Source organism: Diabrotica undecimpunctata, chromosome 9 (genome assembly GCF_040954645.1).
Source record: "Diabrotica undecimpunctata isolate CICGRU chromosome 9, icDiaUnde3, whole genome shotgun sequence".
Taxonomy (NCBI): Eukaryota; Metazoa; Arthropoda; class Insecta; order Coleoptera; family Chrysomelidae; genus Diabrotica; species Diabrotica undecimpunctata.
Window position 1 is genome coordinate 14,408,051 of NC_092811.1, and position 18,410 is coordinate 14,426,460.

Genomic DNA, 18,410 nt, shown 5'->3' on the forward strand with positions numbered 1-18,410 from the left:
ATGTTCTTTTCATTCTATTCCAAGAATATACAGAAATGAGTAAATTCTACACGACACAAAAAGTTTCTCGTTAAAATGGGGAAAACACCGAATATCTTTAAAAAGAGGTGGCCTAAACATTACAAAAACGTGTTTGTCTATCGACTCAATGGGAGAAAAGAAAAGGATAGAAAAATCTCTTTCCAGATTTCAAACTACTACCATTTTTTTTATTCTTCAAACGAACCAAAGACTGTAACAGTATCGAAATATATTAATGGTTTTATCACTAACAAGTTTAAACTTAACATAAGTGATAGAACTACAATTTTAATAACAGTTCTGGCCTATCCGAATGGTAAAGTACTAATGAATAAAAAAAATTGAAGATATACGCAACCTCATGGACTATATACCAGAGGAAAACAGATCATTTTTTAAAGAGATTATGCAGTGGCCTACTACTGATGCAATTAATGATGATTAATGCTTATACTTTGTTTGACAGATAATAAAATTTACCAAAAATATTTTTTTTATTTTATTTGTTTTGAAACAACATAAGTCACTTTTTTTAAAACCATATTATGACTTAAGAAAAAACATAATGCATAATGTACAAAATAGTGAAATATTGCAACAATTAATCTTAAAGCAGTTTCCTTACAGCGTTTTAAAACAGTTTTTTGTGATTTACTCAAAACTATAATTTCTGGCTCATGTTGTTTCTGAAATGACATGATTTCTCAAATTGTAGAAAGCACAGATTTCTCATTTTGCTGAATTAATTTAGACCAAAATTCTATATGTTTTTTTAATGAAGTGAACAAGTCCATAAAAACGAGAGACATTAAAGATAGAAGATGGTATAATAGAACGAAATAAAGAAAGACGTTGGTTGAAAGAAGGAAATCAGTGAAAGCAGTAGAAAACCTTAGAAGTTTAAAATTATATGCGGTTAAAACATATTCTTATTCGTCCAGTTACTGTGGCATTTTCCCTTTAAATTTTTTATAACTGCACTGATTTATCTGAAATTTTTACAGTGGGTAGTAAATTGCTCAAAAAACATAAGTTATATGGTGCCGATGTGTGCTTCTACCCCTGGAGTGATTGGCACCCCATCTAGGAGGTTGAACTTTTTACACTCAAAATAACCCCGGGAATTGATATAGAATCAAATTTTAAACAAAAAATGTCATATAAATTTTTTTCGCTAAATTAATAATTTTTGGCTTGTAAAAAGAACATGTTTTCCAATGATTTTGTACGAATAACTCAAAAACAAAGCTATTTGTTGAAAAATCTATAATAGGCAAAAATAAAGCTTATAAAAAACAAAGAGAATGTTTTTTTATTAAGTTTTATAAGTACAATACTAAGCGATTTATAATTGTTTGAAGACTTTTTGTTTTTGGAATACTATACTCGATGCATTTAACATCAAATATCGGAAAATGGACATCTTTTTTGATAAAAACTCATACAACACTTTTTAAAGAGCTAAAAACAACCTTAAAATTGACCTATGTTAAAAGCCATTTCGATTAAAACAAAGCAAAATACGAAGGAAAGAATTTGAATTACTCTAGCGTTTTTAAAAAAAACGAGCAGTATAAGTAACACTATTTCGATGAGAATTGAAATTAAACGTATATCTTCTACAATTCATTTTATTTTAGTGTTATTTATAAGTTTTAAAAGTTTAGCCTGTTTGAAACGCGTATTTTTTGAAAAAAATAAGTTTAAATAAAAAAAACTTTTTTTTTAATTATCTAAAAATTTACATTTTTTCAAAATAAATCTAAAACTATAAGAGATACGTGAAAAATGTTTCTATACCAAAATATAGTTTTTTTCTTAATAAAAATTTTTATTTTTTTATTTTTGTTGTAGCTCGAAAAATAATAGAGATATAGCCAATTGAAGTTTGAGATACAGCGGCTGACACACCTGTAATCAGCACTTTGGCCCTTTACTATTTAAAAAGAAAGAATTTTAACATATTTTAATCTACTTAGTCTTGTAGCTTTTGAAATTACCTGCAAAATATTTTTTTAATGGACACTGTAGCTTAAAAATTAACGAAGTTATTCTAAAAAAATTTTGGAGCATGTTATTTATATTTTGGAGCATCAACTTATTTTCTGTATATATAAATGCTTTATTCAAGTATATTCGAAAAACTGGTAACAGACACACTAACACTCACACAAATATGAACATTTGCTTCAGAGAACTAACGAACACAGAGAACCGACATTCCTTTGAAGTTGCGTGGACAAGCCGCCAATGAGTGCCAATGACAGGAGTACTTCAGATCTCGAAGACATTTTAGAAGCTGGGAGATACTGTACAATTTTGCTGTATGGCCTTGCCAAAGACACCCACATGAACAAAATGAATAAGGTCAAAGATTATTCATCCTTACTTGAACAAATGCGATACGAATCGTTTATTAAAGCCACAACTAAAAATAGTGCAGTTAAATTATCTTCTCTTGTACCAACTGTAAGTGCCCTGAATGAGCATATCAAAAGAGTTTATTTACAAACTCAGATATGGCTTGGAAACAAAGAGATTGATATAACGGATTGGGGATGGTTCAAGAGTGATGATATTTTACAACCAATAAAAATGAAAAGTTCATCTGCACCAGAAGAACTATTGAAACTGATTTTTTGCAATTGCAAAAAGGGTTGCGGCTCAGCGTGTGGCTCTCGTACACTAGGTCTATTTTGCAATGCTACGTGTGGAACATGCTCTGGCGACAATTGTCAAAACTGTCCTGCAAAAGACGAAGAGGTGGAGTTAAAACACGACGAGAATGACGTTTCAAACAATGAATGAATATTATTTTGTATACTTTCTAATGTAAAGTATTTTCATGCATAATTTTTTACAATAAAAACAGCATGAGTATACTTAATTTTTTTATTTAGACATTTACCAAAGGGGAATTTGTTTCGTGAGCATAGAGGTGGTTTTTAAGGGTTGAAAATAAGCAACCAATCAAAAAATATTTTATTGATAAGAAAGGAATTTTTGAATATAAATGTACATTAAAAACTTTTGAAGTTGTTTAAAAAGATTTTTTTATATATTTTGACATAGGGGTTGAAGTGTTGCAATCAACCAAAATTATTTTATATAAGCAGAAAATTACATTGTAGATGATATAAATGCACTACAAAAGCGTTTGAACCTGTTAAACGATTTTTTACAATTATTTTTATTAAAAGGGGTGGTTTTTAAGAATAGTTAAGGGTTGAGAATGTACACCATATCCATTAATATAATTGACAATATTTAAATTACCTAATTTAACACGATTTAAATCCATAAAATGCTTTAATATAATTTTTTTTCATTATTTTCAATAAGGGGTGATTTCACCCCTTAAAAATAAAAAGCTCACCTATCGCATATATAACTTTTGAAGAGGGAGGTAAGGTAAGCATAATTCCAAATTATTAACAAAGTCGATTCAGTTATAAAAAATTTAGAGGTATTGACCTCTTTTCCTCCACAGTGACTGGAGTATATTATGTTATATGTAAAATATAAATTACAGTACTTATATTGCTAAAAAATTATTCAGGTATTACTTACAATTCTTGGATTAACTCGAAGTAGTTTAGCCGCAACGGTGTGCCGATGTAATTACCACGATAATCAATAATTAAATAAAGCGGTAATCAACAATAAACAAATAGGGTTTTATTTATCGCAAAAAATTAGTTGGCCATATCTAAAAGATTGGAGTATAAAAATCTAATCTTAAGATGTTGATTTTTAGCACTAAAATTAGTGCATAGTAAAAATGTTAAGAGATAAGTAAAGAGGTTGTGCAAAAATACAGGAAAACTACACCCACGTCCAAGGATAGATGTTGGATTGATAAGGGACACACGTTCATGTAATCGCAAATTTATTTTTTATATATTATAGCTAAATATATCTGTAAACACGGACGTTCAATATTTTTATATTTTTGCAATCATTTCCTGATTATTAAACAATAAAAATTATTCTCGAATTGTTAATAATGAAAAACAGATTATTATTATTATTCATTATAATAACTATTAGGCCATGGGATTTCAATAGAAGTTTAAATAGGTTTTTTTTCTTTACACCTTTGAGATTACTGAAACATGAAAGCAAGGGGAATGAAATATGTGACAATTGTGAGGTTTCCTGAGGATATCTACGTGAAAATTGAATTTTCTTTTTTAAAGAAAATCGCAGATGCAATTTTTTACCTTATGTTATTTTACGAATCGATGGGATATTGATTCTATTTTAAAAAATGTTGACATATATATATATATATATATATATATATATATATATATATATATATATATATATATATATATATACAATAGCACTAAAGGCCTTAGAGGCCCATGGCTTAAAAAGTTTGTTCTTTCTTCATTTTCGCTTTCCTTTATGTACTGAGATCTTCTCTAGCTCGATATGTGATTTTTCTCCATTCCTTCTTGTTATTCATTTTTCTTTTCTGGCCTTCTAGTCCAATTTCTTCCATATCTTTTTCTACTTCCTGATTCCATCTATTTTTTGGCCTTCCTTTTCTCTTTTTTTAAGTTATAGTGTAGTTCAGTACCCTTTTTGGAGTCCTCGTGTTCGGCATCCTTTCTAGGTGACCTCGCAATCTTAGTCGCTGTGCCTTTATGACTCCTATTATGTTAGGTTGATTATATAATTTCTTTAACTCATCATTTGATCTTCTTATCCATAAACCGTCCCTTATTATTCCTCCATATATCTTCCTCAGGATTTTCCTTTCCCATATCTCCAGTAAATTTTGTTCATTTTTTGTCATTGTCCATGTCTCACTGCAGTACGTTACTATTGGTTGTATAGTTGTTTTGTATAACTGTATTTTTGCCTTTCTTGATAAAAACTTGCTTTTCAACATTCCACTAAGAGCATGTACACTTCTATTGCCTGCCATTATTCTAGCTTGTATTTCTTCTTTAATGTTAGGTTTGCGTGATATTATTGTACCTAGGTATGTAAATCTTTCTACCATTTCGAATTCGTATGATAATCTTTCTTCTACTTCTACTTTAAACTTTTTTCCATCCCTGAACTGATCATCTGTCCACTGCATACATTTTGTTTTAGTTTCATTTATGTAAAGTCCCATTTTCTTTGCTGCTTTTACTATTCTCTGTACTATCTCCTGTAGCTCTTTTTTTCCTCTTGCCAGCAACACTATATCATCCGCAAATGCCAAAACTTGGTGTCTTTTATGATATAGGAGTCCTTCTCTATTGATTTTCGCTTCTTGCATTATTTTTTTTAGGCATAAATTGAAGAGTAATGATGACAAAGGATCGCCCTACCTTAATCCTTAGTTTACTATAAATTTGTCCGATACATGTTTCTGTTTTCTGTTTTCTGTATTCTCTAAAGTAAGATGTATCATGTTACGCAACTTTCTGCCTTAATCCTTCTGCCTTAATCCTTCGTTTACTATAAATTTGTCCGATACATGTTTCTGTTTTCTGTTTTCTGTATTCTCTAAAGTAAGATGTATCATGTTACGCAACTTTCTGCTAACTCCCAGTTCCTCAAGGGTCTCTTTTAATTCCTTCCTTTTTATTCTATCGTATGCTTGCTGGAAGTTGATGAATAGCGCTATCGTTGGTAAGTTGTGTTCATAGCTTTCTGCTTGTAATTCTCTGATTATGAATACTTGGTCCGTTGTGCTTCTCCCTCGTCTAAATCCGCACTGATATTCGCCTATTATATTTTCAACTTCTTTTTTTAGCTTATCTTTTATGTATTTTGATAGGATTTTATATACGGTATTTAGTAACGCTACTCCTCTGTAATTACTGCATTCTATTTTGTCTCCTTTTTTGTGTAATGGGCAAATAATGGCTTCCTTTCAATCTTCTGGTATTCGTTCTTTTATCCATATCTCCTTTATGATCTTGTATATTTAATTATTTAGCAGTTTTCCACCATATTTCATCATCTCCGCTGTTATGTTATCGCTTCCAGGGGATTTGTTGTTTTTCAGATTTTTTATGATTTCCTCGATTTGTTCTTTGCTGGGTGAAATATCTTCTATGTCTTCTAAGTGTTCGATTCTTGCTTCTGCTTCCATACATTCTCTTTGGTTTGACTTATTATTCCCATTTAGTAATTCATCAAAATACTCTTTCCATCTTTCGGCTATTTCTGCTTCCCCGCTTATATTATTTCCTGCTTTGTTTTTAACGAATATGGGTTTTTGTTGGAAACCTTTTTTTTTCATTTCTAGCACCTTGATATAGGTTTTTTATTTTTTTATTTCTGTAATTCTCTTCTATTTCTTTTAGCTTATTTTCTATGTGTTTTCTCTTCTTTTCTCTCAGCACCCTCTTTACTTTTTGTCTTTGCTCCCTATATCTATTCTTTGTCTCTGTTGTTTCTTTCATGATCATTTCCATCCTTAATGATTTTCTTAGTTCTATTTCTTTTTGGCACTCTATGTCGAACCAGTCTTTCCTCTTTTTATTCTCTTGTTTATTACATTCTTTTGCTGCTTTGTTCATTATTTGCTTTATGTTTTCCCATTTGTTCTCAGTTTGCTCTTCTATTTGTATCTTTTTTAGTGCTCTTTCCATTGTTTCCTCGTATATTTCTTGCTCTTTCTTTGTTGCTAATCGAATTGGGTTATGTATACATTTCTTTTTTTTATTCTCTGGTATCAGTTGCTTAATTTTGATGCCCACCATGTAATGATCTGAGTCGGCGTCTGGTCCTCTGTATGTTCTTATCTTTTTTATACATTGCTGTTCTTCTTTTTCGATGAGCACGTGGTCTATTTGGTTTTTAGTCTTTCTATCTGGCGATATCCATGTTTCCTTGTGTATTTCTTTTCTTTCGAAATATGTGCTCGTTATGATCATATTTTTTTCTCTTGTGAAATCTATCAGGAAGTGTCCGTTCTCATTAGTTTCATTGTGTTTACTATATTTTCCTATTGTCGGTCTAAATACTTCTTCCTTCCCTATTTTGGCATTTGCGTCGCCTAGAATAATTTTCATATCATATCTGGGTATATTTTCGATTGTTCTGTTTAATTCATTGTAGAAACATTCTTTGACATCATTATCTTTTTCTTCTGAAGGCGCGTGAATATTTATGAGAGTGATTTTTTGGTATTTTCCCTTGAACCTGATACTACATATGCGGTCTGATACTGGTTTAAACTCTACTATTGCTTCTTTTAGCTCTTTTCTTATCATAAAACCTGTGCCTAACGTTCGATTCTTTCCGCCGCTGTTAAAAAACATTGTATCTTCTATTTCTAATATATCATTTCCCAGCTGTTTCGTCTCCTGTAAAGCTACTATGTCAAAATTGAAATTTTCGATTTCTTTCGCTAAGTGTTTAAGTTTGCCTTCTCCATATGTGCCTCTTACATTCCATGTTCCTAAAAGTAAGTGTTCTTTTCGTAATGTTTTCTTGTGTTTTGGTCCGGTTTTCATTTTTTTCCTCTTTTTTCCTTTTGTTGTTGACATAACCTACTATTAATTATATAAACATACAGTGTGGATATTAAGTCTTAATAAGATGAAAATATGCACGAATTGACAGAGGATGATCCAGATCGACGACTGCAATATTGTGAAACTATGGATAATATTTCACAAGATCTAAGTTATTTAAGACATATTTGTTTTTCCGATGAAGCTTCATTCTATTTAAATGGTCATGTACATCGACAAAATGTAAGATATTGGTCTGACGAAAAACCTCGATTGTTTGGAGAGTCATACTCAATTTCCCACTAAATTAAATGTTTGGGCAGGTATACTAGGGGATCACATTATAGGCCCTTTTTTATCAATAGCGATTTAACGGGGGAAAGCTATCTTAATCTATTGAAAATACAAATAATTCCTGCAATTCATGATGTGCTTAGAAACAATCCAGGCGAATTCACTTAAGATTTATTTCCCAGCAAGATGGAGCTCTGCCTCATTACGATGCTGGCGTTCGAAATTTTTTAAATAATTTGTATCCGAGAAGATGGATTCATTGAATAGCCACGAAGATCACCATATCTTACTCCATTAGATTTTAACCTATGGGATACCTTAAATTCAAACAGCATGGGAGCCAGTTGACGACCGTTGATGAACTCCGTCAAAGAATAATCGAAGAATGTGATAGGATTGATATGCAGACTCTACAAAGGGAGGCAACGAAATAAAGAATCTACTTCTGCCAGGAAGTAAATAGAGAACATTTCGAGCATCTCCTGCAGTAATTTAAGTTTTCTTTAGTGTAATTTGCCAGTTCCTTTAATTTTAAAGATGTAATTTAATACATTATTTTTTGTATATTTTATGTTAAATAAAACCATTATGCCACACAAAATTTCAAGCTTATACATTTTTGAATTCTTCTTTTCAAACCCTTTCCAACAAACTATCGCACGACCCCCATTGCTATTTAAAAAATCTGAGGGGGTAGCTATCAAGTGAAGGGGATGAATGATCACTGCTCAATTTTCTACAAAATACTCTTTAAGAGTCGTATCAAGTTTTTTGTGAGCCATCTGTACATTAACTTTAATAAAGAATATTTGGTTATTTTGTAGCCATCCGTACGCCACTGTTTACATTTTTTTTATCTTATCAGATTTCCCCTGATTTTTATTTTTTCCTTCTTCTAAAGTCGGGTAAATATTTGAATTATGTCTTTAATTGTGTTTAATATTTTAAATTAAAGCCAAATATTATTTAGATAATTAGTTAATACATTAATTATTCACTATTTCAATTACTGTGTAGATAATTTTCAATTAACTTTTTACACTTTCTTCAAAGAATGCGCACGGAACAGTCAAAATAACTTTCCCATCTGCTCCAGAAAGGTAAAGGAACTTTCCAAATTGAATGAGATGTTTGAATAAGATGGCATAGAGTGTGTTACAGAAGATTGAATGAGCAAAAGGTCGATTGTCTTTTTGCGCAATGAAATTTTGTGTCTTTCTATTTCTAGATAAGATATGCGTATCTATTTCCAGATTATTGTGTAAATTTATTCGTTTTCGTATCTGTAAAATAATACTTTTGTGTGCAAATCTTATTGAAATGTTGTTGATTTTTTGTCGTCCTTCTCATATTTTGTTTTTCTATGATGTTCATGTTCATGTTACTTTTACTTATATAATATGTCCGAAAATAGCAGCTTCACGCTGAATCTTTTATAAAAACAAAATTATCCCTATGTGCCGTACTTTATTAAATATTTGATTTCATTATTCTTATTTACCAAAATCAATTCAGCAGCGTAATAACTCGATAGATAAACATGTTAGTGCATCCCGTTTGCCATAAATAAACCCACAATCACAGTAATGAAAATTATAAAGTAGTTATGGTATACAGGACACACGTATAACAGAATTAATTGAGTTTTCCTGAATTAGGACGTCGAATGCACAAATTGCTACATATTTGAATATAATTTAATAGATAAGTGGCAACATGGTATATGCAATGAATGACAATGCGACCATAAGGGAAAAGGAAGATTTTTTCAACGCACTAAAAGATGTATTAGACAGGACAAAGGAAAAAGAAGATATTCTACTAATTGGAGATTTTAACAGCCACATAGGAAAGGATGATGAGGATATAGTGGAACGATTTGGAGAAGACGAAATTAGAAACGACAATGGAAGTCGGCTAATCGAAATATGTCGAGAATACGATTTAGCCATAACCAACACAAGATTCCAGCATAAAAATATACATAGATACACATGGGAAGAACCTAGTAGAAACCAAAGATCAATTATTGATTTAATAATAGTAAGAAAAGCCAGCAAAACAATAATACAAGATGTAAGAGTATACAGACAAGCAGAATGTGCAAGTAACCACCGATTAGTGCTAGGAAAATTCATATACACGGGAAGACGACAAAAAGACAATATCCAGAAAGATGAGGAGATGCAAAAAATCTCAAATACGAGGTATAAAGTAGAACTTCTACAACAATTTAGTACTCGAACACTATATCAGAATAGGCTACAGAATATGCTACAGATGAACAAAGAATGGACCCCAACAGAAATGTATCAACACCTAAAGAAAAAAATAAACAAAGCGGCAAACGAAGTGCTGGGTATTGAACAACATAAGAATACATATTTGGAGAAATACAGCGACGACTTAGAAGAGATGATTAAAAGAAAACAAAGTGCATTTCATAAATGGCTAAACGACAGAACCCCAGGAACACGGGGAGAATATGTTACCCTCAGACAACAAGTTAAACAAAGAATAAAGCTCGAGAAAAACGAATACTGGGAGAGAATGTGCAGAGACATAGACAACACGATAGGGTATAACAGATCAAGGGAAGCATGGAAAAAAATAAAAAACATCAGAAGTAATAAACGAAGTAAAAATACCATACAGATAATTATATCAAAAGAGTGGACAAAGCATTACACAAAATTATTGCAGCAGAATAGGCCGGAGTATATCTCATACGACCGTGTGACAATAATAACTGAGGAAGCAGAAATCACAAAGGAAGATATAAATAAAGCACTGAAGAGATCCAAAAACAATAAAGCACCAGGACCAGGGAACATAAAAATGAAACTGCTGAAATATGGAGGCGCAAGGATATTATTCTTTATACGAATGTTGTTCAATAAAATCGAAGCAGGAGAGAAGATTCCCGATGAGTGGAATTTATCATACATGTCCTCCATTTTCAAAAAAGGTACAAAAGGTCACCAAATAACTACAGAGGGATCAGTGTAATGCCTTCAATAGCAAGAATCTTTTCATTAGTTATAAAAGAAAAACTAAAATAATACATGGACCATTATAGCGAAGAACAAGCCGGATTCCGAAAAGCCAGATCATGTTTAGATAATATATTCATTATGAGACAGGTGATTGAAAAGAACAAAGAAGAAAACATTGAAACACATAATATGACCTTTATCGACTTAGAGAAAGCATACGATAGCGTGCCCAGGAAACAACTATAGGAAGCAATGAGAAGAATGCGCGTTAGAGAGAAATGGGTGAATATAACACAAAGACTGTATAAAGAAACACATGTGCAAATAAAGTTAGGTAATGAAATAACAAAAACAATCACCGCAACAAAAGGCCTTAAACAGGGATGTGGTCTCTCACCTACACTTTTTAACATATATATATATATATATATATATATATATATATATATATATATATATATATATATATATATATATATATATATATAGATTAGGCTTTGAAAAGATGGTATAGAAAATGCGGAACAATGGGCATACCAGTACAAGAGAATATATTACATTCACTACTTTTCGCAGATGATCAAGTCATTTTTGCACAAGACAGGGAGGATATGGAATATATGATAAGGAAATTAAAGGAAGAATATGAACTTTGGTGACTCAAGATAAATATGTGCAAGACCGAATACTTATGTATTGGACCCGAGGTTGCAGATTTGAACTTAAGTTTAGAAGAAGAGACTATTAGGAGTTGTAAGGCTTTTAAGTATTTGGGGTCAATGATTAGCCGAGATGGTACTTGTATGAAAGATATAGAAATGAAAATAGCACGGGGAAAACAAGCCACACGAGCACTTCATGCAGTGATATGGAACAACACTCTAACCAAAGAAAACAAAAAGAGGATCTTTCAAAGCATAGTGATGAATATTACCCTATATGGAGCGGAAGTATGGCCAATGACAACAACAATACGAAATAAAATAAGAACAGTTGAACTGGACTTTATGAGAAGATGTCTACAAATCACAAGAGCGGATAGAATAAGAACGTAGGAAATATGGAACAGAATGGAAGTAAAATGCTCAATTACAAAAAAGTTGGAAAACAGAGCCCTGCAGTGGTACGGGCATGTACAAAGAATGCCAGAGCATATGTGGCCGAAAAGAATATTAAACTGGGACCCGCCGGGAAGAAGACGAAGAGGAAGGCCTGCTACAAGATGGAAAACATACGTCGGAAATGCTATGATAGATAGAGACCTCAGAGAAGGTAACTGGGAGAATAGAGTGCTATGGAGGACGAAAACGGCGAACTCATAATGGGAAAAGCCGAAGAAGAAGAAGAGAGGGCCAACAATATTATTTTTTCAAAAGTTTAGGGAATGATATAATAATTTATTCACGTATTTTTCGCCCACAAAATGCTTTACATAGTTACTAAGTAGTATGGAGAAGCAGCTTGTTACTAAGTAGTAAAAAATATACTAGTTTGAGTGTTGTACATCCGTAGGTGTAAAGTCGACTTCCGCTGATGCGCTTAGTTGGCACGTTACTAATGTGAATAAAAAATTTATTTTATAATCTAGATCTAATATATTATTTTTATTTTTATAAGATGAAATATAATATTCTTAGTTAGAATTTATAATGAGAACGTGATTTCATCTACATTTCACCACTTACGGCGCATGATTTTGGATGACTAAATTCATTTATTATTTGCTAGACTTATAGTTTACTCGTAGGGACGCACTTAAGAAGCTCCAGTGAGTTTGTAACGGCTGCCTGGTGGAACGAAATCTAAATAAGGGTAAGCTTAGTGTTAAATGTAATAAGGTGGTAGCAAGAGTGTTTTTTTTTGGACAAATGAGCAATAGGTAAATAATTACTGAATGTATAATATTAAAGCTAGAGAGTCTGTACAAGGGGCAGCCATATCATTCGAAAGTTAAATATGCTTAACAGCCTTTAAGATCCTGCAAAATGAGAAATAACAAAAGTACAAACCAGATTGTTTTTTGAGGTGACTGAACAGCCAACATCCGAATCTCTTTTGGAAGCATCAGTGTATCTTACTTGATCATAGTGATTATTGGTATAATTTTAAGAAATAAACTTTTTAGAGGCTGTAATATAGGAGAAAGAGTGCTATGAGTGCCTATGGTAGACAGGGAGAGTTAAAGGAGACAGATTCGGCATAGAAAATTCGGGTTTTTTCACTGGCTTCACAATGGAGACCCTCAGATGGACTTATTGTAAAAGTATGTTGATATTTGTTAATATCAAAATACGATTTTTCTCTGCTTGTGTTTTATATTATAGTTCATTATACCTTGATACAGCCTATCCTGCCTTCTTTTCAATATTGCACTAGAGAAAGCGATAAGAGAAGCTGGAATAACAACCAGAGGAACTATGATTAATCGCAGCGTACAATTACTAGCATACGCCGATGACATCGACATTATTGCAAGAAGAAAGGCGGACGTGGTCGAATCATTCAAGGCGCTTGAAGCAGCAACAAAAGGAATGGGACTAGAGGTTAACACTAGTAAGACGAAGTATATGAAAGTATCAAATTATATACAAGCAGCACAACCCGAAGATCTAACGATCGGAACATATACTTTCGAAGGAGTAAGAGAGTTTATACACCTAGGCTCACAAATCAATCAGAATAATGCAGTAAGTGCAGAAATTAACAGACGGATATATCTGGCAAATAGAGTCTATTATGGATTAAAAAAATTTTAAACAACAAGCCTAGTTACAAAAAGAACGAAACTAGTGATATACAGAACTCTTATCAAGCCCATCCTCACCTACGCGTCGGAAACATGGACGTTGACAAAGAGCGATGAAGAACGTTTAAGATACTTTGAACGTAAAATCCTCCGGCATATCTATGGAGGAGTACAGGAGGACGGAGTATGGCGTAGACGCTATAATTTCGAACTTTACCGCCTGTATGACAAACCTGATATTATTAGGTCCATCAAAATAAACAGGTTGCGGTGGTTAGGTCACATAGAAAGAATGAATGAGATGGAGCCGCCAAAACATATTTATAACCAAAGAATAGATGGAGTTAGAAGGAGAGGCAGACCCAGAGCACGATTTAAGGATCAGGTGGAGAAAGATTTTAGAATGTTGGGAGTACAAAACTGGAAAGTCAAGGCGAAGAATTGGAGAGAATAGAGACATCCTTGAGCAGGCCAAGACCCACCCTGGGTTGTGGAGCCAATGATGATGATGATACCTTGAAGAGTCTCTTATATTATCATCTGTTTTAACGTGTCCATAGAAAATAAAGATTTAAAAAAGGATAGAGAAGATACGTTAATCACTTATCTGAGAGATAGAAATCTATTGGCTAGGAAATTGTTATTCTGCAAAAAGAAATTGTAAAATCTACAGTTCAAAACCAAATATCCAATAAGAATTAGTTTTTGACATAGTAAAATCAAGGCATTTAACATCAGGAACGGCTCACTTTTAAAGGAATCATTTTGAAATTTTTATTAATTTAAAAGTGCTTTTTAAATTTCTTATATCTCAATATTTAACATAAACTTTTTATTCATTAAATGAATTAATTTAATAATATGGTCGAAGAAATTAGAACACCCAGAAGGACTAATTTCTTAGTCTAATTGTATTCAATGTAAGAAAATGCCTCGAGTTCGAAGACATCAAAATTAGCATCATGTTAGCGATTTTGGCGAACCAGATATCGTAAAACACATTAAGATAGGACGTCTGAGGTGGGTAGGCTATAAAATGCGGATGGAGCAAACCGACCCAGTTAGAAAACGCTCCTTGATAGATCTATTGGTCAAAGAAGAAGACCAAGACCCAGAACAAGATTCCTAGATAACATATTGATGACTGGAACAAAATTCTTGGGGAGGCTAGGACCCACACAGGGTTGTAAAGCCAAAATGATGATGATGTAGCGATTTTGGCAAAGGTAGAATTGTTGCCTATAGAGATATGGGTTTGTAGTATCGCGAAATTGGCCGTCATGTCAATTGCACAACAGTGACGGTTATGCGTGTGTATCGTGTGTGGACAAATGAAGGTAGAGGAACACGAAGAAAACCAACTGGTCAACCGAGGCGTACTATAGAGCGTCAATATAGGCGCTTTAGACTACTGCCTTGCGAGACTTTTTTGCTAATATTCTTCAAATCGCTGATCAATGGTTTGGAATAGAACGTAGACCTATTACCATGCGTACACTATACTGTCGCATTCAAGCCTTTGGACTGGTTTCATTCCGCCTAGTGCTTCCTTTGACTGTGGACCACTACCATGAACGTTTGTATTGTTTTAGAGAACGGCAGCATTGTGTGGCAGAATGCAGAATTCAGCGATGAGTCGAACTTTTGTTTAGGAGTGCTTAGACACGTCCTTTTGAACAAGACAACGCACGTCCTCATATTAGTCGTCAAACTATGGACTTTCTCTATGTAGCTGGCGTTAGTATTTGGCCGTTATTACCCTGTTCACCTAATTTAAATCCTATCCAATATGTGTGGGATATGTGGGATGTGGGATAAATATATTCACTTTGAAAAGAAGAAAATAAATTTTGTTTTACTCTTAATTAAAATTTGTATCCTTTCTATGTTTATATTTCATGCTTTTAAAGCGCTTATCTGAACATTTTATGCTTTTTAATCCAGACTATTCATAAGTGTAAAACAAAAACATCTTGTCTATGATTTTAAGTAATTTAATTTTTGTTTCTGAATGACATGTGCATATGGCAGTACGATCGTAGTGGATCTGTCTTCCAGAATTCTTCCTATTTTTGTGTCTGATATTATTCAAATAGTGTCTTTGATCCATTTGTAGGAATTTTTTAAAGTAGTTTTCTTAGATTTCTTAGTTATATAAGATAATGTAACCAAACGAGAGTTTAATTAAATGAGTTTTTAATTTTAAGTAAAAAAGGTATTAGTCAAAGTAAAAAATATTCTAGTAGCAATTTTCGTGCGAGTGATTATATAAAATAACTAAAGAAATAGATTAAGCTAAATTTCAACGTCGATTTTAACAGCATTTTTAAGTTTTCAATTTTCTTAACAACTTTCTAAGATCGAGCTTTGAGGTTTACTAGCAAAGAAACTTGAAACTCTTAAAACAAAGTAGTTACCTATGTACGTTTTTAACTGCAACTTGCGGGCAATAAACAGCGCAAAGTTGCTCGCCTTTGTGTGTTAAGCGAGGAAAGCAGTTTTCAAAGTACAAACTTTTCTTAATGAAACTTATCTAGATGGTTATAGTGTAAATTCGTTCAGTACAAGTAGTGTATAAGATTTCAAGTGCGTGGATAGCAATAAAAATGTTAATAATAAGTTCAGAATAACGGTGCACAACAATATTTTTGTTTATAAAAGAAAAATTTCTTGTACGACAATTGCTTAAACTACAGTAAAATATTTGCTTTTTATATCACTACACATGTTATTTAGCATACGCCTATATCGATATTTACGTTAATTATTTATGTATAACAAATAGTAAAACGCATCATAGAAATCTATGGCAGGCAAATTGTGATACTGGGAGTATACGGCCCTACGGATAACAGTCTGATAGCAGAAAAAGATCAGTTCATGGATACCTTACAAGAAGAGATCGGAAAAGTAAGACCAACACAAGAAATAATACAAGAAATAATTTAGCAGGGGACCTAAATGGAAGACCAGAGAAACGACAAAATAATAGCACGATAGGCCGTTTTGGAGAAGATTTGACAAACGATAATGGAGAAAGACTAATTGACCTGTACGAACTGAACAATCTGAAAATTACTAACGGCTTTTTCAGACATAAGGACATACATAAATACACGTATGCACAAACAACAAGAAACATCAAATCCATTATCGATTACATAAAAGTCAGCAAAAGTAGTACTATCAACATTAGAGATACACGAGTAAAGAGATGAGCCGAATGTGGCACTGACCACCGATTAATAATTTTACAAATGAGGTTTCCCTACACGTTGAACACCCAAACTAGAAGGAAGAAAGAACACGAAGAAGACCAAGTAGAAAATGAACAGAAAGAAGAAGAAATGAAGTTCAACATAAATTTACTTCAAGAGGAATCCATAAGGGACCTATAAGAAGACTGGATCAGAAGTTACAGGATTTCGGTTTCAGAAACGTCGAAGAAACGTACGGGCACGTCAAACACAGCAAAAAAAAGGCAGCATTAGAAGCTTTGGGGAAACTTGTGAAAAAAAATACCCAGCACAAAGTAAAAATAAACAAAGAAACTAAAAAAATGTATTGAAGAGAATAAAATTCTATATATTAAAAGTATGAGCACCCAATCCCCAAAAGACACACAGAAGTACAAAGAGAAAAACAGAGAAGTAAAACGAAGAACTTATGTAACTGCCAATAGTTTTTTTCAATTTTTGTGGCCGTTATTGACAGATTTTACTGTTTTTTTTAAATTTTTTCTAACATTCGCTTGATTTCTACCTTTGTATCGCTTTTTAAATATCCAAATGCCTGCTCTCTTGTTTTATTATTTATTCACTCAGTACAGACTATAATACAACATTATAAATTGTAAACTTAAAGACTTTTCTATGAAATAAATATGTGGCTTTATTCAATTAAAACTTTGTTAACTGAATACGCTTTCAATAATTCGCCTAAATCTTACAGGAAATTAAATCGGAACGTGTGTACAGATGATTTTAGGTGGCTGGAAAGCAACTTCATTGTGAGGAAAGATTCAGGAATGTTAAAGCTTTCGGCACCTCCTTCAAACAGGAAAATATCCCAATTAAAATCAAATGTGAAGATAAAGCCTTGGTGATTTTGATCTAAAATATAAATAAAATAAAACCATGTTTACTAAGCTGTTTACGCGAAAAAGTAAAGTGTGCAAAAATAATTATTAAATTGGAGTAAGGTTCTGAGTCTAATAAAGTATAATCACGTTGTAAACCGTTCTGAAATTTATCAGATTTTTTAAAATGATAAAATCACAGTTTCAAATTATTTTTTTTCTTACACGACATAGTTATAGTGCAACCTCCATGTCAATCTAGCAAACGTGACGTGAGTATCAAAAGCCACCTCATGACATCTAGGTATATTAATATTAATATACCCCATAAAATATAGAAGGAAATAAAATAAAACAAGTTTTGGATCAAGATTAACGTTTTAGAAATAGAAATTTCAGAGTTACTTTTGATACTAAAGCAAGTAATGGTTATAAAGGATGATTTTGACGTGACAACGTCTTAAATTAGGTTGTGGCTCGGAGTCATTCATGAAAAAGTGTAACGCCCGCTCACGTCTGTTACAGTGAGTCACCGAACGAGAGAGGCCCGCCGGACCGGCGAATGCCTTGCGTCTCTCTCCCACTCAAACATGATCGGTCCGCTGGCGCACAGCACTAGAGAATTAGGCGCGTTGAATCGGTGCGTGCTTCCGTGCTTGTGTCTCTGTCTTTCTCGAGCGTTCTTGGCGTTCAAGACACATTACAGCAAAACACTTCCTTTCATTTCATATTTCTCCTATCATCGTCCTATCCTCAACAAAATCACTCAAATAGAAATTAGTTAAGTTTAAGTTTACATGTAC

General features: G+C 32.7%; 1 protein-coding gene across 2 annotated transcripts in view; it reads right to left on the reverse strand.

The window, feature by feature from the left end:
• Nos (Nitric oxide synthase) overlaps window positions 1–18,410 on the reverse strand; it is a 588,325-nt gene that overhangs the window by 453,626 nt on the left and 116,289 nt on the right. The window contains exon 1 of one of the 2 annotated variants that reach the window (XM_072542782.1): window positions 3,592–3,728. The exons of the other annotated variant lie outside the window; for it this stretch is intronic. The gene's annotated coding sequence lies outside the window, so the exon portion shown is untranslated. Of the gene's footprint in view, window positions 1–3,591; window positions 3,729–18,410 lie in introns of those variants that run through there. 2 annotated transcript variants of the gene reach the window in all.